This window comes from Miscanthus floridulus, chromosome 15 (genome assembly GCF_019320115.1).
Source record: "Miscanthus floridulus cultivar M001 chromosome 15, ASM1932011v1, whole genome shotgun sequence".
In the NCBI taxonomy this organism is placed as follows: Eukaryota; Viridiplantae; Streptophyta; class Magnoliopsida; order Poales; family Poaceae; genus Miscanthus; species Miscanthus floridulus.
In genome coordinates this window covers 84,301,668-84,310,163 of record NC_089594.1, presented here as the reverse complement: position 1 = coordinate 84,310,163, position 8,496 = coordinate 84,301,668, and positions in this window count along the sequence as shown.

Genomic DNA, 8,496 nt, shown 5'->3' with positions numbered 1-8,496 from the left:
AAGGTACTCAGCTAGACTTACCCGACATAACCGAAAATAAGGGACACCAAGGATTATGAAGGGCTGTATAGTAGGGTAGCTGACTCATTTGCAAAAAGAAGCATTTTTAGCATTTCAAGAACCTTTTTAAAAGCATTATTGTCAAGTTAATTGTTATTAACCTGTCGACTAGATTTGTATCTATACTAGAGCAAACATGTGATTAAGCAGATAATGATAACCAATGATCATTAAACAACTTCCATAATGTCATATTCATTATAACTGTCCAAGTGTTCCATCAATATTACTACAATGAAGTCACTCAAGTCAAGTGCTCACTATCCAGGAGCGATGGCGATTCGAATCGATTCCTAACCAGCTGGTGATTTATTCCTTACACAAACCTCACTCACCCGCTAAAGTGAGGTATTGATCACCGAGTCAACTATCCAGGTATCTCAAGTTTGCCAGGAACCACATGTACCCGGGGGCTGACCGACTGCACTTTGGTCTTATTATCTCGCCCCCGTGTCCTACCACACCTGCTCCGGCACAGTGCACTGCGGGCAATCTACTCGGCCCGAATAATCTCCCAGCTTCATGGTTGGAAGGTACTTTATCCGGCCAGCTAAATGTAAGGCATGCGTTCAACATGACTCGAGGCCCAACAACGGTCGGTCCTTAATCGACACAGACGAAAAGCACTACAGTTCAAAACTCTGTAAGTCTCCGTCCGGTCTCAACTTCATTTAACACTTAGTTATACCATGACTTCATAGTCATCCAAGCAGATCCAGGTAACCACCTATAGCTCGCAGGTGACAGGAAATCACCCGACTTCTACCGGTCTAAGCCAGCTAAGCATTGACTCGACTGCGGATACCAGGGTAACAAGGATATAGTATAACAAAGGTAGACAAGGTATAATGCAGCAACGGTTGCAAACAACTCCTGAACGTAATGCATCATTTCAAGTAAAGCATTGAATTAATAATTGCAAACCAGGAGAAGATGCTCCGGGGCTTGCCTCTCTCGAAGGAGCTCGGGCGGTGATCGGGGCACTCTGAAAGTTCCTCAACGTCCTCCTCGTCGGCTTCGGGCACTTCATGCGGCTGCACCATGACCTGCTCCTCGGGCTCCTTGGGTATGACGATTGGGTTCTCAGTTTGCGATCCTGTATGATGCAATGTGCGTAAGTGCTTATGCAATCGGTGCATCGGATGAGATGAATACAATGGATATGCTTGAATGCAAGGTAGTCAACATCATCCAAGAACATATACTACAAGCACATGTCATCTACTGCATTCTCTTCTACTACTAATATGCTAAGTCAACACATCTTATTAAATGCTTCAAAGATACATCAAAGCTTCACTAATTTCTTAATCACACATAAAGCAATACTTGATTAAACCCTAATTAATAATAGGTTTGAATAGTAACATCTATTTTTATTGCTTAGAAAAATCTTAAAAAATTACCATAGCACAGTACTACCCTAAGTAGTCTACTATCAGATTTTCATGGTATTTGAATGAGTGGATTAGCCTACACAAAAATAACAAGCTATGGCATGATTATGAACATGAAAATACTTTGTACTGTGAAAAGTGTCAAACAACAGAGTTAGTATTTTTCCTATGATCTTCATAGCATACAATCACTATACAAAAATTATCACATGCATGTTTTATACAAAGTTTGCTCTCTAGCAAAAATAACAAAAATCAGCCATTAAAGGTACTTGAACTACACCTCATAATTTTTCTACAGCACATGTATGACACATATTTTTTCTAGGAAGTACATTACATAAGAAGATTAACAAACTTGGAAATCATATTTTTCTGAAGCCTATAGGTTTTTCTACACATTTTTCAAGTTATCAGCAATATCAAGGATTAAATCAAGCTCTACAGAAAAGTATCTTAAAAATGACATGCAATAATTTTTTCATGTAGATCTGGTGACAAGGAACCTAGCAAAATTTATTTCAACAGATTTGGAGCAAATTTAAGTATACAAACATTTTCCAAATTATTTCTCTTTCCAAATAATAAAAAGAAAAACTAAAAATGAAACTTCCTATTGCTACTAGGCCGGCCCGTGGAAACCAGTTGGCCCACGGCCACACTTGGCCTGCTTAGACCGAGCGAAGGGGGTGCGGTGGCCTGGCTCAGGGCTTTGGCCCACGGCCACTTGGCCCAGCTCGGCCGAGGCAAGGAAGCCACGCCGGCGCGGCTCTACCAGCGGGCCGGCGGCCATTGCCGACCGGGTCAGGGCAAGCGGGCGAGCGCATGGGGTTCGCAAGGAGGTGGCAAATGCGAGCAGATAACTAGGAAGGGTGGAGGAGGGGAGGAAGGATGCCTTACACGGCGGCCGAGCACGGCGGCGCCATGGCTGACGGCGGCGAATTGCGAAGAATGCGCTACCTTGGCTCAAAAGATGTCACAACCACGAGCACTAGGTGCCGGAGAGCGAGGCGGAGCTGGGTGCGCTGGATTGCTGGCCGTGGTGGAGCATCGGCGGCAAATTCGCCCGGCGGGGCTACGGTGGCGCTCGGTGGCGAGCTTGCTGCGTGCGGGAGCTGAGGCTGCTGCGGCTGGCTGAGTGGGGAGGCGAGCGGAGTGGAGAGCATAGCGCTGCTCGGCAGGTGTAGGCGGGCGCATGGGAGCGGATGCAGGCCGTGGCTTCCGCGTGGCGAGCGTCGCCGGTGCATGGCCGACACGCGGCGATCGCGTTCTGACGCGGTCAGGACGTGGCGCGGGCGAACGGTGCGGCGCAGCGCGGTCAGTAGGCCAGACGCGCACGAGGCTAGGCTGGGTCGAGGCGAAGCGCGCGGTGCTGCGGGAGGCGGGCGCTGCTGCAGGCCGGGCCGGCTCCGGTCGTGGGCCGAGAAGCGAGGCGACGGCCCGCGAAATGAGAAACCCTTTTTCAAATTATATTTTCAAGAAATTTTTAAATACCAGTTTTCAAATATCATTTTGAGCAAGAAAATGACATCTTTTGAAAATGTACCAAAAATGAAAGTTACTTAGAATTAAATTCTCTACAACTTTACTTTTACGACCAAAGTCCAATTCTTGATAGATTTTGAATTATAAAATTAAAGTAAATTTTAACTCAAAATCCTAATTTTGGAGAATTATTTTTAAAGCAAAATTTGGTAATAATTTGAATACAAACTTTGCTCCAAAAATTGTGCTAAATGATTCTAGATGATTTACAATCATTGCCAAACAAGTTCTACTAACCTAGCAAGCATAATTAGGGCAAAAACAACTCTAAACAAGTGTATGCAACATTCATGTTTCATGAGCATGTTTCATATGCTTCGAAGTAGGGTTTCAGTTATTATTTACATGATTAGGCATGTATGATTAGGATGCTTGATGATGCATAATATGCATGATTTGCAGTGCCTAAATGCTGGCATAACACCGGGGTGTTACAGCCCTCCCCCTTATAAAAATCTCGTCCCGAGATTTGGGTTACGAACCATTTGTTATAAAAATCTTCATAAGCTTTTTGTAGATATTCTCCCGTTTCCCAAGTTGCATCTCCCTCATCATGATGATCCCACTATATCTTATATGTTTTCACCACACTATTCTGAGTAGCACGTTCTTTAGTGTCTAACACACGGACTGGTTGCTCACGATACACCAAATCTGATTTGAGTTGGATGCCTCGAGGTCCTATTCTTTCCTCCGGAACACGCAAACATTTCTTGAGATGTGATACATGAAAAACTGGGAAGACGGTACTCATTGTCTCAGGTAACTCTAACTTGTAGGCTACCGGACCTCTTTATTCCAAGATCTTGTATGGTCCTACGAATCTAGCGGCAAGCTTTCTTCGAACTCCAAACCTTTTCTTCTTCATTGGCGTGACCTTCAGATAAACATAGTCACCAACTTCAAACACAAGGGGTCTCCTTTTTCTGTCTGCATAACTTTTTTGACCTGATTGGGCCGCCTTCATATTTTGTTGAATAATATGAACTTTTTTCTCGGCTTCTTCTACAAAGTCAATGCCATAATACCTTCTATCTCTAGGCTCGACCCAATTCAACGGTGTTCTACATTTTCTGCCATACAAAGCTTCGAAGGGAGCCATCTTGATGCTTTCTTGATAACTATTATTATAAGAAAACTCAGCTAATGGTAACCATGACTCCCATGATCCCTTAGAATATAATACATAGGCTCTTAACATATCCTCCAAAATAGCATTCACTCATTCAGTCTGACCATCTGTCTGAGGATGATAAGTGGTACTATGAATCAAACTAGTTCCTAAGCCTTTGTGTAAATGTTCCCAAAAGTGAGCCGTGAACTATGACCCTCTATCAGATACTATAGTCCTTGGTATACCATGCAACCTCACAATTTCTACGATATACTTCTCAGCATATTGAGGTAGTCGATAAGTTGTCTTGACAGGTAGGAAATGAGTGGTCTTGGTAAGACGATCCACAATCACCCAAATCGAATCATGTCCTTTTTGAGTAGTGGGCAAACCCGAGATAAAATCCATATTGATATCGTCCTACTTCCAACTAGGGACTGACAAGGGTTGCAATATACCGACAGGTTTCATATGAATGGCTTTCACTCTACAACATGTGTCACATCTGGCAACATATGCTGTAATTTCTTTCTTCATTTTGGTCCACCAATAACGAGGTCTTAATTCTTGATACATCTTACTACTTCCGGGATGGATAGATAGCTTAGAAAGGTGAGCTTCATCCATGAGTTTATTCCTAAGCTCTCGATCCTTGGGAACCGCAAGACGGTCGTCAAACCACAACACGCCTTGTTCATCCACTTTAAAGTGCTGAGACGACTTTTCTTTGATTTTTTTCTTTGATGTGGAATATTCCCTTGTCGGTTTTCTGGCCTTCTATTATCTTACTCTCCAAAGAGCAACTAATCTGAATAACTTAGTTATAGATTTTATTTAGGTTTATGCTTGTTAAATATAAATAAATCTATAACTAAGCTATACATGATCCAATAAGTATGAAATTTTTACTACAGTTCAATCATACAATAATTAGCCCACCATAAAAATTTCATCACAATTGGACCATAGAAACTACAGCTACGAATTATTCTAATTAATTACAGGAAAGCATAGATTTAAAGCCACAACAAAAACTTTGTACTAAAACATATCATAGTATATGTTCACCGTGTAGATCTACTCATGTGGAGTCCAACAAAATTGGATTTTATATTTTATAATTTTTCTGTGATTTACTATGATTTTTTAAAAATTCAACCAAAATAAATAAAAAAGAAAAAGACAAAACCGTCTTCAAAACTGCTTATAACAGGGTCAAGGAGATAAGATGAACGGTTTTAAAAGTTGAGGGAGGTGTTTTACCCAATTTTGGAGTTCAGAGAGGAAAAACGGACTTTCACGAAAGTTGAGGTAGGTAACGTGGACTTTTTTCTTTTTTCAGTCACCCCATGTCACTCAATGAGCCCAAACACAATATGTAAGCTATGCTGGGTCAGGCCAAGATCATGGACCTAGTGCAGGCCCATTTAGCACGGACAAGTTGGCCGTGTATAGACTCAGGCCGGTCATGTTACGCCCGGCTAGCAGGTTTGCTCCCTGCTTAATCCGTCTCTTCTTGCTCCTCTCCACTTCCATTTCTACTGAATATCATCGATGATCCATGATTAGCTGCGTGGCGGTTGGAGAAGGAAAAAGAAAGAAAAAGGCAGTCATGGGGTACTTGCTAGCTAGCTACACAAGTTGGCAAGCGCAAGGGCGACGCCTAGCCGGCTAGGAGCAAGCTCCAAGAGTAACAAACCCTAGAACCATCGGCCAAACATGAACCAAATGGTTTTAGACTTTGGGAATCAGTTGATCTACTCTCCAATCAAGTTTTGCTGCATTTTCTCTCAAGTTTTGATGGTTGGAATCAAGGATTTGTTTGAGGGATGGAGGAGTAACAATGGAGGAGAGAGGGTGAGCTTTGGTTATGTTTTTCTCGAGCAGAATGACTCAGTGGAGAAGATGACCGTTGTGGGCCGGGCCTGAGGGGTATAAATACCCCCCGAGTCCAACGGTCGGTTAAGGGCGGCACTGCCGCTCTTAACAGGGCGGCACTATCGCCCTAGCCAAAACAGGTAACATGATCTGAAATTTGGTTGGCTGTTTTGACTAGGTGAGATGATGTAGATCTATGAATTTGAGCATCTGGTTCAACAGTTGACCAACTGTCCTAAAATCCCTCTTAATAGTACAGCTTTCCCTAAACTCAAATTCAAAACATAAAAGAATTTAAACCTCTTTTGAGCTGGGTCTAGCCACCTTTCTTAATTAGGACACCTGTAACCTATACATCATCCTCATTCTTTGATTCCCTGCTTGTCATCTCGATAAACCTCATTAGTCCTCTAATTTGGTGGTCATCAATGCCAAAACCACAATAGGGCTTGATTGCACTTACACGGCCCCCTGCGCCCGGCCGCCCCGCGCCCGGCTGGCCCTCCTCCCCCCGTGCTGGCCCTCCTGCCCCCGCGTCGGCCCCCTACTGAATATCATCGATCGATCCATGATTAGCTGCGTGGCGGTTGGAGAAGGAAAAAGAAAGAAAAAGGCAGTCATGGGGTACTTGCTAGCTAGCTAGCTAGTGCTTTGGTCGCGTCATTTAGGATAGTTGGTGGATTTGTCTCCAATAACATATATAAATGGAATGCAGCCAAAGGGTGCCTAGCTGAACTGGTTAGGTGGCCTCAGTGACACTACTCAAATCCTAAGTTCGACTCTCCGTGGGAGCAAATTTCAAGCTAGGGTTACAAAAATCCCATCGTCTGTCCTACGACCAAAGCAGAGGTCAAAAGGCATGGCCCGGTTCTCACAGGGCAACGGTGCCCTTGTGTCAAGGTGAGGCAGGGATTCGGAGTTTTTTCTCAGCCTGTGTGAAAATGTCTTCTCTTACATCAATGCCCAGGGGTGGCTTACCTCCTATAGGTCGAGTTTTTTTAAATGGAATGCAAAGAGCACATCACAGGAAAATGGAATGCAAAGAGCACATCACAGATCACACAGTGACAGCATTTGTCTTGTTCCAAAAATGCGTGCAATGGAATATATAGGACAATAATATTCCACATAAGTACTCCCTCCATCCTAAATTATAAGTCATTTTAATTTTTTAGAGAGTCAAAGCATCTTTATTTTGACCAAATTTATATAATAAAATAATAGCATTTATGATACCAAATAATTATCATTCGATTCTTTATTAATTATATTTTTTATAGTATATCTATTTCATGTCATAAATCTTTATAATTTTGGTCAAACTTGAGATGCTTAAATCGCCAACAAAGTTGGAACGACTTGTAATTTGGGATGGAGGGATCACTAGAGAAGCTAGCTATAAGCTGCTCTATCGTCCTCTTCAATTGTTGAATGATGACCATCTCCTTCTTCGCAACATCGTAATGGAACAGGAGGCGTCAATTCTGTTGTACTCCATCATATGATATGATATGGTGGATCACTGAATTTATTTTGTAACTAATTAACACGGTGAAGCGGAAGTGTTTGTCTTGTTTTCAATAATTATTTGTTGACTCCACAGTCCTCTATTTATGTGGCATGACTCCATAATGGCATATATATGATTCTTTGTGCCCATATATATACTTTTGTACAAACAAAGAATTGTTAGGATACCAATTCAAATATTTTTGAGTATTAATTTTGTAACCTTTATATATGTATTTATGAGATTTATTTAATACTTTTTTTCAAAAATAATTAGTTATTGGTTCCATGATTCCCTATTTTTATCACATAACTCCATAATGTCATATATATGATTATTTTTGTACCCATACATATTTTTGTGATAAAATAGTTTATTTTACTATTAAGTTTTGTACGTACAATTTATTATCCACCATCTATTAGTATAAGATTCATTGATGCATCTATTATATTTTTCTGCTCGAAACTAATTAAGCATGGACAAATCAAGATGGATATACAATACATCAAAGGCTAGTGCCATGTTTCACAGAACAAGTGACAAAGTTTATTGACACCGCAAGGAAGCATGCTCTGAGGGAGAATCATAAGGGAATAGTATGTTCAGGCTCTCACTACAAGAATGAGAGTGTCTGGTTCGAAGATGATGAAGTTAAATCTCATTGGATCAGGTGGGGTTTCATGAAGGGCTACACGTTTGGATCTTTCACGGCGAGAGAGATAGACTAATACATCAACATCTAAATATGAACAATCCATATCTAAATATGACGAGTCCAAAACTAAATGGATAGACCATATCTAAATCAGGACATTTAATGTCCAATACTATTGCACCCTAGTGCCAAAGTTGTCTCACTTATCGAGGAAATGAAAATGATCCCACTTCAGTAGTACCGGAGTTATGTGACTTATCAAGGAAACGAAAAAGATCCCAGTTTAGTAGTACTCTTTACTAAAGAGCCATCAGCTCACAATTATCACAATCAC